Source organism: Haematobia irritans, chromosome 2, assembly GCF_050003625.1.
Source record: "Haematobia irritans isolate KBUSLIRL chromosome 2, ASM5000362v1, whole genome shotgun sequence".
In the NCBI taxonomy this organism is placed as follows: Eukaryota; Metazoa; Arthropoda; class Insecta; order Diptera; family Muscidae; genus Haematobia; species Haematobia irritans.
Window position 1 is genome coordinate 191,121,450 of NC_134398.1, and position 16,917 is coordinate 191,138,366.

The 16,917-nt window shown below is 30.5% G+C and overlaps 1 long non-coding RNA gene across 1 annotated transcript in view; it reads right to left on the reverse strand.

The window, feature by feature from the left end:
- The window catches only part of LOC142224427 (uncharacterized), a 423,478-nt gene that overhangs the window by 283,671 nt on the left and 122,890 nt on the right, over positions 1-16,917 (reverse strand). Inside the window, exon 3 of the long non-coding RNA XR_012719156.1 lies at positions 7,412-7,760. This is a non-coding gene — a long non-coding RNA (uncharacterized LOC142224427). The remainder of the gene's footprint in view (positions 1-7,411; positions 7,761-16,917) is intronic.

Genomic DNA, 16,917 nt, shown 5'->3' on the forward strand with positions numbered 1-16,917 from the left:
ATATTTTCACAAAAAACTTCTGAATATGTATGTATTTAAAAAGGTATAGAAGTATGTAGAGTGGTTGTCGAACAAACAATAACAAATACAACGACATTTTATTTCTATAGAAAAATTTGTCAAAATGTTATTTCTATAGAAAATTTTGTCAAAATTTTATTTTTATAGAAAATTTTGTCACAAATTTATTTCTATAGAAAATTTTCTCAAAATTTTATTTCTATAGAAAATTTGGTCAAAAATTTTATTTCTATAGGAAATTTAGTCAATTTTTTTTTTTCTCAAAATTGTATTTCTATAGAAAGTTTCCTCAAAATTGTGTTTCTATAGAAAATGTTCTTAAAATTTTATTTCTAAAGCAAATTTTGTCACAATTTTATTTCTGTAGAAAATTTTGTCAATATTTTATTTCTATAGAAAATTTTTATTCTATAGGAAATTTCCATAGAAATTTTTTTTCAAAATTCTCTTTCTGTAGACAATTTTGTCAAACATTTTTTCCAAATTTTATTTCCATATAATTTTTTTCGAAATTCTCTTTCTGTAGAAAATTTTGTCAAAATTTTATTTCTATAGAACATTTTATTTCTATAGAAAATCTTGTCAAAATTTTATTTCAATAGATAATTTTGGCAAAATTTTATTTCTATAGAAAATTTTGTCAAAATTTTATTTCTGTAGAAAATTTTGTCACAATTTTATTTCTGTAGAAAATGTCAAAATTTTATTTTCTCAAAAATGTATTTCTATAGAAAGTTTTCATAAAATTGTATTTCTATAGAAAATTTTGTCAAAATTTTATGTCTGCAGAACATTTTGTCACAATTTTATTTCTGTAGAAAATTTTGTCACAATTTTATTTCTATAGAAAATTTTGTCAAAATTTTATTTCTATAGAAAATTTTGTCAAAATTTTATTTCTATAGAAAATTTTGTCAAAATTTTATTTCTATAGAAAATTTTGTCAAAATTTTATTTCTATAGAAAATTTTGTCAAAATTTTATTTCTAAAGAAAATTTTATCAAAATTTTATTTCTATAGAAAATTTTGTCAAAATTTTATTTCTATAGAAAATGTTGTCAAAATTTAATTTCTATAGAAAATTTTGTCAAAATTTTAATTCCTATAAAAAATTTTTTCAAATTTTTATTTCTTTAGAACATTTTGTCAAAATTTTATTTCTATAGAACATTTTGTAAAAATTTTATTTCAAACAAATCTAAGCTGATACTAAAATTGTTTGCAATTTGTTACATTACATTTCTGTCACCCTGTAAAACGAAACAACATTCGATAGGAATATTCACAATATTCCATTGTGATATGTCACGTTAGGTTGTCTATATTTTTTTCAGTGTATTTTCGTTGCTTTTTGTTTTCCCTACCCTCCACTTGTATATTTAAAGCATTCATTTGTTGATTGTAGCATAGTGGGATACCAACAGGACTCAGAAATCTATTTGTATTTTTTTGGGCTGCCATTATAAGCCAACCATTTCCACTTAGCCAAAATCCAACCGTACAACAAATGCGACATTTCAAAGCTTACTATGCTCTATGAAGCTATGAGTCTTGCGAAGCGTAGAGGAATATCGTGAATAACATAAATCTTAGAATTGTCAGCGTATCTAATGCGACCATAACTTTGAACGGTTTTTTTTTTCTTGCAAACGAGTTTTTTATCTCGTTGTTGAGGTGATGGAGGTAAACAGGAGACCAAACAGTGCACAGTGTTTTCCTTGGCAACAACTGAAAACAACTGATTCTTATGAATATTCCTATCGAACGTTCTTTCTTTTACAGTGTGACTGATATGTAATGCAACAAAGTAGAATGTAATGCAAGAAAGTAGAACTAAACGTGAGTATAAACTTCAATGACCGTACGCATAAGTTCAATATGAACTAAAGCAAAAGAAGATTTTCGTACGATTGCCAAAAATAGTAAGAATGAACTACTGTATGGTTAAAATGGTAATGATTTGGCACCAATGATGTTCTTCTTTACTTTTAGTTATTTTTTCTTCTATGAGATGATGTAATTTCGTGAACTGCAGGTAAAAATTACAGCAGGGCATTAAAATTTCCTGGTTTTAACAACGCTTTGTGGAAATCTCAAAATGTGGAATAAAAATTAGTTCAATTTTCGTGCGAGGTAGTTCATTCTTCCTATACAACAGTTTACTTTTTTTTCGGTGTGGCCCATTCCCGGATTGAGATCACAGTTGGTGGAATTATTCCAAAAATTTTAGATTTTTTACTGTTCGGTAGATTTCTTTTCCAACTAAATAAGTAATATAGAAAAAAAATTTGACTAAATTTTTATAGAAAAAAATTTTGCCAAAATTATCTATAGAAATAAAATTTTGCCAAAATGATCTATAGAAATAAAATTTTGACAAAATTTTCTATAGAAATAAAATTTTGACAAAATTTTCTAAAGAAATAAAATTTTGACAACATTTTCAATAAAAATAAAATGTTCTATAGAAATAAAATTTTGACAAAATTTTCTACACAAAGAGAATTTTGAAAAAATTTTCTATGGAAATAAAATGTGCATTAAATGTTTGACAAAATTTTCTACAGAAAGAGAATTTTGAAAAAATTGTCTATGGAAATAAAATTTGGAAAAATGTTTGACAAAATTTTCTATAGAAATCAAATTTTGACAAAATTTTCAATAGAAATAAAGCTTTGATAAAATTTTGTATAGAAATACAATTTTGACAAAATTCCTTTCTATAAAAATTAAATTTTGACAAAAATTTTTATAATAAAAAATTCACTAAATTTCTAAAAATGTAGACAAAACTTTCTATAGAAATAAAATGTTGATAATAAAAATCTAAAATTTTGAGAAAATTTTCAATAGAAATACAATTTTGAGAAAATTTTCTATAGAAGTGAAATTTTGAGAAAATTTTCTGTAGCAATAAAATTTTGACCAAATATTCTATAAAAAATAAAATTTTGAGAAAATATTCGATATAGATAAAAGTTTGAGAAAATTTTCTATAGAAATAAAACTTTAACAAAATTTTCTATAGAAATAAAATTTTTACAAAATTTTGTATAGACATAAAACTTAAAAAAAAAAATTTTCTACAGAAATTCTACAGAATTTTGAGAAAATTATCTACAGAAATAAAATGTTACCAAAACTTTCTATAGAAAAAAATTTTTGAAAAAATTTTCTATACAAATAAAATTTTGAAAAAATTTTCTATACAAATAAAATTTTCTATAGAAATAAAATTTTGAGAAAATTTCTATAGAAATAAAATTTTGTAAATATATGGATATAAAATTTTGACAAAATTTTGTATAAAAATTAAAAATTTATCAAATTTTCTATAGAAACTTAATTTTTACCAAATTTTCTATAGAAATAAAATTTTGATAAAAATTTTCTTAAAAAAATAACATTTTGCCAAATTCTTTTCTATAACAATAAAATCTTCACAAATTTCTTTTCTAAAGAAATACAATTTTGAGAACCTTTTCTATAGAAATAAAATTTAGATAATAAAATTCTAAAATTTTGACAAAATTTTCTATAGAAGTAAAATGTTGAGAAAATTTTCTTAGCAATAAAATTTTAACCAAATTTTCTATAGAAATAAAATTTTGAGAAAATATTTGATATAAAGATAATGTTGAGAAAATTTTCTATAGAAATAAAATTATAACAAAATTTTCTATAGAAATAAAATTTTGAGAAAATTTGGTATAGACATAAAACTTTGACAAAAGTTTCTACAGAAATAAAATTTGGAGAAAATTTCCTACAGAAAGAAAATTTTGAGAAATTATTTTTAAAACGTTTTCCATACAAATAAAATTTTGAAAATTTGTTCTATGCAACTAAATTTAGAAATAAAATGTTGACCAAATAGAAATAAATGTTGACCAAATTTTCTATAGAAATAAAATTTTGAGAAATTTTTCTATAGAAGTAAAATTTTGAGCAAATTTTCTGTAGCAATAAAATTTTGACCAAATTTTCTATAGAAATAAATTTTTCATAATATTTTCTATAGATATAAAATTTTGACAAAATTTTCTGTAAAATTAAAATTTTTATCAAAATTTTTTCCAGAAATAAAACTTTTTTTTTTATAGAAAAAAAAATTTTGAAAAAATTTTCTATACAAATAAAATGTTGATAAATTTTTCTATACAAATAAAATTTTCAGAAAATTTTCTATGGAAATAAAATTTTGATAATATTTTCTATAGATATAAAATTTTCTATTAAAATAAAATTTTTATCAAATTTTCTATAGAAACAAAATGTTTACCAAATTTTCTATAGAAATAACATTTTGACAAAATTTTCTTAGAAAAATAAAATTTTGACAACATTTTCTATGGAAATAAAATTTTGAGAAATTTGTCTATATATAAAAATATATAAAATTTTGACGAAATTTTCTATAAAAATGGAATTTTGAGAAAATATTCCATAGAAATACAATTTTGAGAAAATTGTCTATAGAAATAAAATTTTGACAACAATTTCTATCGAAATAAAATTTTGTGAAATTTGTCTATATATAAAAAATTAAATTTTCTTTGGAAATAAAATTTTGATAAAATTTTCAATAAAAATAAAATTTTGGCAAAATTTTCTATAAAAATAAAATTTTGACAAAATTTTCTATAAAAATTACATTTTGAAAAAAAAAAATTCAATAAAAATAAAATTTTGACATAATTTTCTACAAAAATAAAATTTTGACAAAATTTTCTATAGAAATAAAATTTTAACGAAAGTTTCTATAGACATAAAATTTTCTTCCAAAGCCAAAATTAGAACATTGGTGTCCAATGCCGAAATTAGTAAATTGGGGGGTACAATTACTAACCCCTAAGCCCCCATCGACCCCATTTTCACTTTTATTATTATCTGATATTATTCGAACTTCCCCAAAACACTTGTCTATAGATATAAAATTTTCTATTAAAATAAAATTTTTATCAAATTTTCTATAGAAACAAAATGTTTACCAAATTTTCTATAGAAACAACATTTTGACAAAATTTTCTTAGAAAAATAAAATTTTGACAACAATTTCTATAGAAATAAAATTTTGAGAAATTTGTCTATATATAAAAATATATAAAATTTTGACGAAATCTTCTATAAAAATGGAATTTTGAGAAAATATTCTATAGAAATACAATTTTGAGAAAATTTTCTATAGAAATAAAATTTTGAGAAAATTTTCTATAGAAATAAAATTTTGACAACCATTTCTATCGAAATAAAATTTTGAGAAATTTGTCTATATATAAAAAATTACATTTTCTTTGGAAATAAAATTTTTATAAAATTTTCAATAAAAATAAAATTTTGACAAAATTTTCTATAAAAATAAAATTTTGAAAAAATTTTCTATAAAAATTAAATTTCGAAAAAATTTTCAATAAAAATAAAATTTTGACAAAATTTTCTACAAAAATAAAATTTTAACAAAATTTTCTATAGAAATAAAATTTTAACGAAAGTTTCTATAGACATAAAATTTTCTTCCAAAGCCAAAATTAGAACATTGGTGTCCAATGCCGAAATTAGTAAATTGGGGGGTACAATTACTAACCCCTAAGCCCCCATCGACCCCATTTTCACTTTTATTATTATCTGATATAATTCGAACTTCACCAAAACATTTGTCTATATATAAAAATATATAAAATTTTGACGAAATTTTCTGTAAAAATAGAATTTTGAGAAAATATTCTATAGAAATACAATTTTGAGAAAATTTTCTATAGAAATAAAATTTTGAGAAAATTGTCTATAGAAATAAAATTTTGACAACAATTTCTATCGACATAAAATTTTGAGAAATTTGTCTATATATAAAAAATTAAATTTTCTTTGGAAATAAAATTTTGACAAAATTTTCTTTAAAAATAAAATTTTGACAAAATTTTCTATAAAAATTAAATTTTGAAAAAATTTTCAATAAAAATAAAATTTTGACAAAATTTTCTACAAAAATAAAATTTTGACAAAATTTTCTACAAAAATAAAATTTTGACAAAATTTTCTATAGAAATAAAATTTTAACGAAAGTTTCTATAGACATAAAATTTTCTTCCAAAACCAAAATTAGAACATTGGTGTCCAATGCCGAAATTAGTAAATTGTCGCCCCCCATCGACCCCATTTTCCCTTTTATTATTATCTGATATAATTCGAACTTCCCCAAAACACTGTTTGCCTGTTTGGACAAATGCTCCAATAACATTATAGCCGCTCATGCATGCATAACACACGGTATGTATACCACCGTATTTAAATATTTAGCAGTAACGGCTAAAGGAACAGAAGAGAGTGGGAAAACAAAACGACGAAGGAATAAAGTAAATACCAGTTTTAGTTATTTTGAGGAAAGCAAAAAAAAAACGTAGGTCTTAACAGCCTTAAGGTATGCAATAAATAATCATCATCTAAAGAAGGAGAGACAGAATGACTCTAGGCTCACAAACAAAAAATCGAAGGACAACGTGTTACTCACGCCTCTTATTGATTTTGTTGCTATTTTTTGGTATTTTCCGCCTAGGGTGGTTGCTATCAAGGGATAACAGCTATGAATGAAGGATTGATATCCATAAGCAAAGTAAACCAGAGAGCAAAGAAGAATACGAAAAGCATCCCCATAGAAAATGATTTGCAATGTTTCTTAATTGGTCTTAGATGTTAAAGTAATTTCTTAACAATGACTTGTATGGTGTTTGTCCAATATTTACCTATGAGCCATTATTTAACACCTGGGTGCGTGCAGGGAATTAAACTTGGGGATTTTTATCGTAGGTATTGATTCTGGAAAAAATTTGTCAATCTTAGCAGGGTGAATAAGCAGAATGTCTGGATACAAAATTCAAGAAAACGGATACAATCTTTAAAAAGGTTTCCTTGCTATTAAATGGAAATGCTTTAAGAAACTGCTTTCAATAATGGTGAAGTTTCAAAAAGCCATATATAGCAAAGTTGTGCTGAAGTAATAATGATTTGATGAATATTCCAAATAGTTGTAAATAGTTGAGATAAAAAACTCAAAAAAACGCAATGCAACTTGGATTGGGAATGTCTGCTTTAAATGCATAAATGATTTTTGAGCTACAGTCTCCTGCAATTCGATTGGATATTGTAATACTAAATTAAACTTTCAAATTTATTTTCCACTGACATTTTATAGGTCATAAGCGACATACAACATAGTTGCAAACTTAATGTGCTGACATGGATACTATTAGCACAAATGTCTATTTCAACAATGGTTTTAAAACTGTACACATACAATTGGGGATTCGATTACTTATGCCGTTATTTTCAAACTTATATTCGGTGGGTGCGTGTCTCATATGCAACAACGAGAAAGAAAAAGAAATCACTTACTTGTTAGAGCAGGTCCCTCGGTGAAAGGCCCTTCAGACCGAATAGATGGTAACGGTATCATGACGTTGATTTGTATGACTTTAAATTTTAATGTATTTAAATTAAATATTTTTAAAAGGGAAAAACGTTTCACTTTTATGCCGTTATGATCGATAACGTTTTTTTTTTTTTTTGCACAACACTAGTTATAATAAAATATATACCAGAATTCAGCTTCTGCTAAATTCTCATGAACAAAAATTAATGTCGGTTACCGTACATCAGATTTTTTAAGTTTGTTGTTTTTTTCTCGTAAATTATGTATTTTTCTCATATCTCGTCAACGTTTATTATTTAGCTTTTGGTTATACTGCAAAGAAAAAGAAAAGAAAAAAATTCCATTTAATAGTAATTGCTTACCAAATTTGAACTAAATTAACTACACGCTTATAACAGGTTGGCTGATAAGTCCCCGGTCTGACACATAGATGGCGTCGGTAGTATTAAATGCATATTATTTTTATATAGTACCAACCTTCAAATGATTCGTGTCAAAATTTGACGTCTGTAAGTCAATTAGTTTGTGAGATAGAGCGTCTTTTGTGCAACAACTTTTGTTATTGTGAAAAAAATGGAAAAAAAGGAATTTCGTGTGGAAGCAAAAACTTGGCTTGATAATGTGTTTTCGGACTCTGCCCCAGGGAAATCACCAATAATTGATTGGTATGCAAAATTCAAGCGTGGTGAAATGAGCACGGAGGACGGTGAACGCAATGGACTCCCGAAAGAAGTGGTTACCGACGAAAACATCAACAAAATCCACAAAATGATTTTGGATGACCGTAAACTGAAGTTGATCGAGATAGCAGAGGCCTTAAAGATATCAAAGGAACGTGTTAGTCATATCATTCATCGATATTTGGATATGCGGAAGCTCTGTGCAAAATGGGTGCCGCGCGAGCTCACATTTGACCAAAAACAACAACATGTTGATGATTCTGAGCGGTGTTTGCAGCTGTTAACTCGTAATACACCCGAGTTTTTCCGTCGATATGTGACAATGGATGAAACATGGCTCCGTCACTACACTCCTGAGTCCAATCGACAGTCGGCTGAGTGGACAGCGACCGGTGAACCGTTTCCGAAGCGTGGAAAGACTCAAAAGTCCGCTGGTAAAGTAATGGCCTCTGTTTTTTGGGATGCGCATGGAATACTTTTTATCGAAGGGAAAAAACATCAACAGTGACTATTATATGGCGTTATTGGAGCGTTTGAAGGTCGAAATCGCGGCAAAACGGCCCCATATGAAGAAGAAAAAAGTGTTGTTCCACCAAGACAACGCACCGGGCCACAAGTCATTGAGAACGATTGCAAAAATTCATGAATTGGGCTTCGATTTGCTTCCCCACCCACCGTATTCTCCAGATCAGGCCCCTAGTGACTTTTTCTTGTTCTCAGACCTCAAAAGGATACTCGCAGGGAAAAAAATTTGGCTGCAATGAAGATGTGATCGCCGAAACTGGGGCCTATTTTGAGGCAAAACCGAAGGAGTACTATCAGAATGGTATCAAAAAATTGGAAGGTCGTTATAATCGTTGTATCGCTCTTGAAGGGAACTATGTTGAATAATAAAAACGAATTTTGACAAAAAAAACGTGTTTTTTTTTGTTAGACCGGGGACTATAAAAAAAGAGTTCACTTTTCAATGACAAGTTGTCATTGAGCTCAAGGCCGTATTCAGGGGGGGGGGTGATTGTTGGTTTTGTTCTTTAAGCATTGTTGTTGTTTTTTTTTTTTTATTGCAGCTTAAAGCCGTACATTGACTAAACTACAAGTATAGCTTAACCAACAGAGGAAAAGAATGTTTGTCAAATTTATTTGGGCAAAGCCCTATAGACTGCAAGATGGTTGGATGGACGCACGTTTCGGAATTACCACATTCCTCATCAGCATCCTCTACTTACAGCAAAACTATCAACCAATTATCAGAATAAATTCAGGCAGTTTATTAAACCCAACAAAAACCACACTTGAACCCTCCGAAAAAATAAAAAACAACAACAATGCTTAAAGAACAAAACCAACAATAACAAAACAAAACAAATGAAATAAAATTTTGCAAAAAAAAATCTATAAACAAAAATTTGCAAAATTTTTTCTATAGAAATAAAATTTTGCAAAAGTTTCCTATAGAAATAAAATTTTTACAAAATTTTCAATTGAAATAAAATTTTGACAAAATTTTCTATAAAAATAAAATTTTGACAAAATTTTCTATAAAAATAAAATTTTGACAAAATTTTCTATAAAAATAAAATTTTGCAAAAATTCTATGTAGAAAAAAAATTTTGACAACATTTTCTACCGAAATAAAAAATCGATAATATAGAATCGCACTCTTTTTTCGACTAAAATATTCTTGAAGTTCAATAAAATCCTGTTTTTGACTATGTCTTTTACAAAATCGAGATTTTCTTCTCACATGAACATGTCTGTTTTACCATATTTGTAAAAGACTATTAGCAAATAAAGTTGATAAAGACTTTCTCAAAATATTAAAATATTTTGTCAAAGCTATTGTACCATAAATCTGATATCGACTCAAAAATGTCTACACAAAAGGTACTAAATCATTCGCGGGGGTACTACGGTACTGATCGGGGTGAAAAATTTTATAGAACTGCATTTTCCATCCCTGCAGTTACTACGTGCTCATCCGAACGTTCATTTTCAACAATGAAGAGATTAAAGACGTATCTTAGAAATTCGACTAGCGAGAGTAGTCTAAAAGGATTGGCATTAATGTCGGTTCATCGCCGAATAAATGTGCCGACTGAAGAAGTCATTGATTTATTTGCTGCCCAAAAAGCCAGTCGGCTCAATTTAATATTATAAAAAATATTGTATACATACCTATGCATAAATAAAAATTTCTACACATGAGATTATATGAATTTTTTTAAGTTGATTTATAGAAGATTTTTTGTAATAAAAATACTACTTTTTTGTGCGACCTTTTTATGAGTATGCGACTTTTTTTGCGACTTATTCAAAATTTCCAACGGTAACACTGGCTACAAGGCTAATCCTGTTCTCGGAGTCCGATCGCCGCCCATAGCACCGGAGGAGAGAGACCTCCTCCAGACAAGTGCTGCCGCCTCAATTCCTACTTAGCAGTGATCGATAGAAGCGTAAATGGCGTGTGTCCCATCAGTTATCAAGGAGCCACCGTGGTGCAATGGTAAGCATGCCCGCTTTGCATACACAAGGTCGTGGGTTCGATTCCTGCTTCGACCGAATACCAAAAAAAGTTTTTCAGCGGTGGATTATCCCACCTCAGTAATGCTGGTGACATTTCTGAGGGTTTCAAAGCTTCTCTAAGTGGTTTCACTGCAATGTGGAACGCCGTTCGGACTCGGCTATAAAAAGGAGGTCCCTTGTCATTGAGCTTAACATGGAATCGGGCAGCACTCAGTGATAAGAGAGAAGTTCACCAATGTGGTATCACAATGGACTGAATAGTCGAAGTGAACCTGATACATCGGGCGGCCACCTAACCTAACCTAACCTAAGGGCCACATGACATTCGTCACCTTTACGCTTGCCCATCTAAGCCTACCCGACTCACCACCAGATCACTCTGGACACACCACATCCTCGTCGCAGAGTTCCTTGATCTGGCTACTAGTTGAACTACACAAACATAGAACAAAATGGATGAAACTACATTCATTTGGTAAAATATTAGAAAACTTTTCAATTCACATCCAAAACACTGAATTTGAATCGTACCATAAGAAATGATGCAAATTATTCATATAGCCTCCATGTCGACAGATGTCATAATTGTCTAAGTATTTCAGTTTTATAGAACTTTTCTGTAAATGGTGCCTTGAATGTTTTCAAAATGTGCGATCAAAAAAGGTTATCATTGCAATCTATACACAGCTATTGTGATATAGCTGTTCAAAAAAATAAATCCAAAGCCTTCGTCTTATGTTTATGATTATAATTTTAAAAACATACATTTGGAAAAAAAATACAAAATTCTTTCCAAAAACCACGGAAGGCGTTGAAACAGAGCAAACGGATGTGAGAGTGCACGTCACAAATGTACGACACTTCATTATTAAAATTTTTTCTTCGTAACTTTGATCATGAATGGAGACCATCTCACCATAGAGTTTGAGGATGCGCCACTAGAACCACGTGCCTACACTTTGGTATGCGAGATAGCCATGTAAGTGACAAGATTTTTTCCCCATTTTTTTCTTGGCTTTTTTGGCTGGCATAACAAAAAGTTTTGTGTTCACATTTCTTCACATGGATGAACGAATGAACGAAATAACTGCCCGCCCAAAAACAAGGAACAAGGAGACGAAGATAGACATTCCCGGGGGGAGATGAAGAAATGACAACACATTTTTCCATATCTTATCCATGACATTGTTGTGTTAACTTTTTTTGCTGAAGTGAATATCTGAGTTTTTTTTATTCACATATTTGGTACATGTTTCCATTGAAATCGATTTTTTTTTACAAAACTTTGGAGCAAGGACAAGACCTTACATATTTTTGGAAAATAGTCTATAACATGCTGAATGTTTTGTTAGCACTAAATGAGATGAGCAGAGGGCCGAATAGAGCAACCACAGGAATTGCAACAAGAGGCAGTATTTATTTGGTTTTTTTCCTAAAGGAGATTGGTATGGTGGTAGTTGATGGTATAAAGGACGTGTTACTATTTGCAAACATTCATGTTGGCATATTTTAATTTTCTTTTTTTTTTGCGTGGGGAAAATTTCATTTAAAAAACAAAAAGTGAGAAAGGGAGTGAACCTTTGTTTCGTTTTCATGAATTCTTTCAACAAGCAAATATGTTAGGAATTTTAATCACAATCAGTTTTGGGCCAACAATCACACAAAGTATAGACAAACTAGAAATTTATTAATATACTTTGGAAGCAAAGAATTCTGCAATTCGTTTTATACCCTCCACCATAGGATGGGGGTATATTAACTTTGTCATTCCGTTTGTAACACATCGAAATATTGCTCTAAGACCCCATAAAGTATATATATTCTGGGTCGTGGTGAAATTCTGAGTCGATCTGAGCATGTCCGTCCGTCCGTCCGTCTGTTGAAATCACGCTAACTTCCGAACGAAACAAGCTATCGACTTGAATCTTGGCACAAGTAGTTGTTATTGATGTAGGTCGGATGGTATTGCAAATTGGTCCACATCGACCCATAATTACATATAGCCGATCCCCAGATTTGACCTCCGGAGCCTCTTAGAGGAGCAAATTTCATCCGATCCGGCTGAAATTTGGTACATGGTGTAAGTATATGGTCTCTAACAACCATGCAAAAATTGGTCCATATCGGTTCACTTTTACGTATAGCCCCCATATAAACGGACCCCCAAATTTGGCTTGCGATTGCTCTACAAGAAGCAAATTTCATCCGATCAGGCTGAAATTTGGTACATGGTGTTAGTATATAGTCTCTAACAACCATGCAAAAATTGGTCCATATCGATTCACTTTTACGTATAGCCCCCATATAAACGGACCCCCAAATTTGGCTTGCGATTGCTCTACAAGAAGCAAATTTCATCCGATCAGGCTGAAACTTGGTACATGGTGTTAGTAAATGGTCTCTAGCAACCATGCAAAAATTGGTCCAAATCGGTCCACTTTTACGTATAGCCCCCATATAAACGGACCCCCAAATTTGGCTTGCGATTGCTCTAAGAGAAGCAAATTGCATCCGATCCGGCTGAAATTTGGTACATGGTGTTAGTAAATGGTCTCTAGCAACCACGCAAAAATTGGTCCAAATCGGTCCACTTTTACGTATAGCCCCCATATAAACGGACCCCCAAATTTGGCTTGCGATTGCTCTCAGAGAAGCAAATTTCATCCAATCCGGCTGAAGTTTGGTACATGATGTTGGTATATGTTCTCCAATGACCATGCAAAAATTGGTCCACATCGACCCATAATTATATAGCCCCCATATAATCCGATCCCCAGATTTGACCTACGGATCCTCTTAGAGGAGCAAAATTCATCCGATCCGGTTGAAATTTGGTACGTGGTGTTAGTATATGGTATCTAACAACCATGCAAGAATTGGTCCATATCGGTCAATAATTATATATAGCCCCCATATAAATCGATCCCCAGATTTGTCCTCCGGAGCCTCTTGGAGGAGCAAAATTCATCCGATCCGGTTGAAATTTGGAACATGGTGTTAGAATGTGGTCTCTAACAAACACGCAAGAATTGGTCCATATCGGTCCATAATTATATATAGCCCCCATATAAACCGTTCCCCAGATTTGATCTCCGGAGCCTCTGGGAGGAGCAAAATTCATCCGATCCGGTTGAAATTTGCAACGTGGTGTTAGTATAAGGTCGCTAATAACCATGCCAAAATTGGTCCATATCAGACTATAGTTATATATAGCCGATCCCCTATCACATAAAAATTGGTCCATATCGATTCATAATCATGGTTGCCACTCGATCCAAAAATAATCTACCAAAATTTTATTTTTATAGAAAACATTGTCAAAATTTTATTTCTATAGAAAATTTTGTCAAAATTTTATTTCTATAGAAAATTTTGTCAAAATTTTATTTCTATAGAAAATTTTGTCAAAATTTTATTTCTATAGAAAATTTTGTCAAAATTTTATTTCTATAGAAATTTCGCCAAAATTTTATTTCTATAGAAAATTTTGACAAAATTGTATTTCTATAGAAAATTTTGTTAAAAATTTATTTCTATAAAATTTGTTCCAAATATAGAAAATTCTATAGAAAATTTTGTCAAAATTTTACTTCTATAGAAAATGTTGTCAAAATTGTATTTCTATAGAAACTTTAAACTTAAATTTATACGTATTTAATCGGCCTTTTTAGTTTAATATATACCACGTATGGACTATGTTGTATATATTACGGTGTTAGGAAGTTTTAAGATACCTTGCCATCGGCTTCAGTAGAAGTTTCTACGCAATCCATGGAGGAGGGTACATAAGCTTCGGCCTGGCCGAACTTACGGCCGTATATACTTGTTTTTTGTTAAAACGGATCCAAATTTGTATAAAAAAAAATAAAAAATAACACGTTTTAGTATAATTTAAATTGGAATGAATGCCTTATGGAATTTGAAAGGTTAGCGGATACCAGGGATTAGCGACCCCAGATTATAAGTTGAAAACAAAGTCGTGCCACCTCGGCCCTCAAACACCCTCCGGCCAATGAATATTTGGCAACATTTTCAATTATTCCAGATTCCTGGTCCACATGCATACATTAGAAGCTCCTTATCTCCTTAAATATGCATTCTTGAGCGATCAGGAGACTAATGCGCGATCATCCCCAAGAAATTAAAATTTCGATGAAAATCCTGAAAAAGCGAATTTTTATAAAAACAAATACATACAGCAGCAAGTTCGGCCGGTCCGAATCTTAAATACCCACCACCATAAATCAAATATAATAGTTTCCTCTGAAAACTCTTGGTTGTAGCGGGTTGATAATCTAAAGGATTTCAGAAGGGTTTGATGACAGATATTCTCCCAAGCAGTCCAGTTCAACCAGTACGTTTCTGGAAATGTTGTCATGCAATTTTCATGATCAGTGCGCCTTCTTTACTTTCAAGAAGTGCAAACAGTCTATATGGAGACCTAATCAAATGCGTCTATAAAAACTAAATCCGTTACAATTTCAGGTACATTTGATAACAACTACGATTTATATAAGCCCAAGGAGTTAAATCGATCGATCTATGTGGGTGCTATGCCAAAAACATGCACTGATACACATCAAATTCAGCACACCCAATTGTGGTTCTGAAATCGGAGATATTAGGGGGATATATCAAAATCTCTACCGATACACAATATATTCAAAATACCTATTTATGACCCTAAAAACCCTCTAGATTTCAAATTTCAGGCAAATTGACTAAAAACTATGATTTCTTGCAAGAAGTAAAATCGGGAGATCGGTCTATATGGGGGCTACAGCAAAACATGGACCGATAGTCACCATTTTCGGCTTAACTATTTGTGGGCCTAAAATACCTCTAGAAGAGAGGTGTGCACGTGAGTAATATTTTATTCACACTCACGCACACTTCCGATGGAAAAATCTTACTCACGCTCAATATTGTTTGCTAGGACTCACACTCATGAAAAGAAAATTTGTACTCACGAACATTCACGCACGAAATGTCGTGACTCACGAAAAATACCGTGACTTACGAAAAATTTCGTGACTCACAAATAATTTTATTAAAAAATGAGGATGATTAAATCGAGAGCGTTATTAAACTCTTAACATCCCAGGTGTCACTAAAATTGTAAATGAATTCTACTCTAGAATTCCAATTTCATGCAAATCGGATTGAAAAGACGGTTTCTAGAAGCCCAAGAATTAAAATCGGGAAATCGGTCTATATGGAGGCTATACCAAAACATGGACCGACAAGCACAATTTTCGGCATAACTACTTGTGGGCCTAAAATTCCTCTAGAATTCAAATTTCAGGTAAATCGGATAGTTTCTCGAAACTCAAGAGGTAAAATCGAGAGATCGGTCTATATGGGGGCTATACCAAAACATGGACCGATAGGCACCATTTTTGGCACAACGATTTGTAATTCTAAAATACCTCTAGATTTCAAATTTCATGTAAGTCGGATTGAAAATACGGTTTCTAAAAGGCCAAGAAATAAAATCTTGAGATCGGTCTATATGGGGGCTATACCAAAACATGGTCCTAAAATACCTCAAATTTCAGGCAAATCCGATTGAAAGTACGGTTTCTAGAAGCCCAAGAAGTAAAATCGGGATATCGGTCTATATGGAGGCTATACCAAAACATGAACCGATAGGCACCATTTTCGTCACACCTATTTATGGTCTTCTTATACCTCTAGATATCCAATTTCATACAAATCGGATAGAAAATACGGTTTCTGGAAGCCCAAGACCCCAAATCGGGGCGTCGGTTTATATGGGGGCTATATCAAAACATGGACCGATATAGTCCATCTTCAAACTTGACGTGCCTGTAACCAAAAAATGAATCTGTGCCAAATTGCAGGACGATATCTCCATTATTGAAAGCTGTACGTTGATTACTACAGACAGAGAGACGGGCAGGTTATATCGTCTTAGAATTTCTCCCTGATCAAGAATATATATACTTTATATAGTCGGAAATCGATATTTCGATGTGTTACAAACGGAATGACAAAATTATTATACCCCCATCACCATTCTAAGGTTGGGGGGTATAAAAAATTATTTTGGCCATATTTCCTTAAATATGCCACTTAGAGCAAAAAGGGGTTAATTCGTGACCACCTCCAAAAAATCAAAAACTTTCGTATCGGTGATTCTATGTAATTCTATCGCCAATATAAATTATCAGCTAACTTTGCAGAGGGATGGAATAGCAAGAGGCCACATAAACGTTTCATTCTTGTTGCACTTGGCTTTTCTA